A 2723-nucleotide genomic window follows, 5' to 3' on the forward strand; every position below is an offset into this window, starting at 1 on the left:
GTGTGTGTGAGAGAGAGAGAGAGAGAGAGAGAGAGAGAGAGAAAGCATGAGAACGCAGAAACAGTGATGGAAAGGCAGCGAGGGGGTATCCAAGTGGCAGATCTTAACTCGACAAATGTCATTACATCACTTATCCAGGCACTGGGAAACGTATACATTTGAAAAAATCTAAACAACGCAGGTTTCTGGAGGAGACCCGAACGGATCTGCAATCTGTAACCCCCTTGGCGCACTCCTCTCCGCGCGGGGAACCGTAGCTTCTCCCTCCCCCCCGCCCCGACCCTTCCTGCGCCCCTCCCGGTGACCGCGGGGTAAGCCCGCCCGCGGGGGCTGGGTCTCGCCGACGCTCCCAGGGTGATGGGAAAGGGAAGAGAAGCTTAATTAGTTTCAATTTGTAGTAATTAGCGCGCCGGACCTTTGGGGAGAGGGGCAGGCGAGGGGGAGGGGTGCTGCCGCGGCGTGACTACCAGGCTCGCGGAGAGGGTGCCCGCCGCCCCGCCAGGCCGTGGACCAGTCGGGCGCCGCGGGGGGCGGGGGCGCGTCACCGGGCCAGCCGTCGGGCTCGGCGCGCGCTCCAGGGCCGCGCCCCGCAGAAGGGGGGGCGGCGGGTCCCCGTGCTGCTCGTGGGTGCAAGTGTGCGCCGCCGAGGGGCAGGTGCGGGGTCGGGCAGAGGTCGGCGGCCCCTCCGGGGTGGGTAACCCGGTCGGCAGCTGCCGCGCGCAAGCCCCGGCGTCCTCCGCTCGCCGACGCGGCCCCGAAAGTCGCAGACCCCGCCCGCGGGGAACTTTGGGGCATCGCTGGCCGAGGCTGCTCTCCGGCCCTTGGCCGTCCGGTGGGTCACGGCTACCCTGCCCCGGCTCTGCACTCGCGAGGAGGGGGGCGCATGCAAGCCGGAGCCCGGCTTGCCTGGGGCGTGGGGAGCAGGCAGCCAAACACCTCTCTTCGACCGTTGCGGCCACATACTCCTTCCTGGAGTTTAGCGGGCCCGGCGGGAACTTTCTAGGACAGCGATCCGGGTGTCTCAAACCTCCAGGCTGCACAGGATCTCCTGTGGTGAAGGCCCTATCCCAGGGGTGGGCAGGGTTACACTGGCGTTTGGAAGTGAGGATGGGGGAATGCAGGAAGAGCGTGAGGGAAAGTTTTTTTGTTTTTTGTTTTTTGTTTTTTTTGGTGGTCAATATCAATTTTCCGTCGATTTTGGCTTTTTGTTTAGGTACGGCTTTTTTTCCCCCTCCAGGCTGCCAGTTGGATGGTATACGAGAAACAGTACCATTCTTCCTGTTAATGAACTCTTTTTTAAGTCATTTTTTCTCATTTGACCCTTCCATGGAGCAGAAGCAAATTGCGTGAAATTACCTCCAAGGATTACATTTATTACTGGCCAATGAGAACCCCTCGCCTTGTTTTACAAACTCTTAATCCTATGTCATTCTGATGCCGCAAACAAGCCCAGTCCTGGGCCTCCTATTCTTTCAACTTTCCCCAGCTGGAGGGACCTCATTCTGCACTTAATATTCCCCATAAATATCACACGCTAAAGACCCCTGACTTCCAGCAAGTCCACATTAAACATGTGACATGTCACGCATGACAAACTCTGAGTATCTTTTCAAAGCAGCATTAAAAGCAAAGAAACCAATTTTCTTCTCCTTCCAAACCTCCCCAAGTGCTGAATGATGGGGATTGGAAAGAGCCACTGGAGCGTACTTAGGGGGATTTTATGAGATTTTCCAGAATGATTTAATCTTATTGTGAGCATTATTAATGAATGGCAACCCAATTTGGCCCCAATATCTGGGAACGCGGTCACAATGCTGGGAGCGGCTGACCCCCCCAACCTTAAGCAAACCTCTTCCACCGTGGAGGAGGACGTGCGCAGCCCAGGGGAGTTCAGGGGAGCCCCTGTGACGGGGGCATGACTGTCCCCCATCATACTGAGGGCAGAATGCCCCACCACCTGCGTTCCCAGGGCCACCCCTACAGCATGTTGGGATGAGGAGTGATTGGGAGCCTCTGTGGGAAGGATGAGGCGAAGGAGAAAGTTAATTTGCTACATTTTCAGACAGGCCAGCCAGATCTGGATGAGGCCCTGGAAGAAAACGCAAGAAGGGAGCAGTTGGCCTAATAACGTCCCTGTGTTCTTGTCACCAACGCCCCACGGTCGGGCTGCGGACAGTCAGGGCGGGCATCGTAGGCTTGTGGTGGGGAAGAGAGGAGGTACCTACCTAGAGAGAGGCATTACTGGAGAAGGTTTGGGATGACTCGGGACTTGAGACTGAGACTTTACGCAAAGTCCTGCAAAGTCCCGGGTAGTGGCGCCGGCCAGTTCCCCACTGTTGTCTTCTAGTAGCCCCCTCCCCCTCCGTAACTTGGGGCGAACATTTATTATTAGTGTTTCGCATTTGTAAAACCCAGGGACGAGGCACCCGTAGTTCTCTTTTTCGTGTCGTTTTGAGGGTGGAGATGTTGCTGGAAAGGAAGAGGGGGCTGATGGCAGCGGGAGGGAAATGACACGGGTTAGTTGAACTTGTGCTTAGAGGAAAAATGTGTTCCTGAGCACGTGTGCGCGTGTCTGCGCAACGGTGAGCGTGGCTGGATGAAGGGGAGGGTCTCCACTTGGGTCTGAGAGGGGATCTTGGAACCCCGAGTTCCGCGGAGCAACTGTATTTCACCGCCCGGAGCAGGCTGGCGGGGGGAGGAGGGGGGGGCGGGGCGGGGGGGGG

Source organism: Hyaena hyaena, unplaced genomic scaffold, assembly GCF_003009895.1.
Source record: "Hyaena hyaena isolate Hyena2069 unplaced genomic scaffold, ASM300989v1 scaffold_611, whole genome shotgun sequence".
NCBI lineage: Eukaryota > Metazoa > Chordata > Mammalia > Carnivora > Hyaenidae > Hyaena > Hyaena hyaena.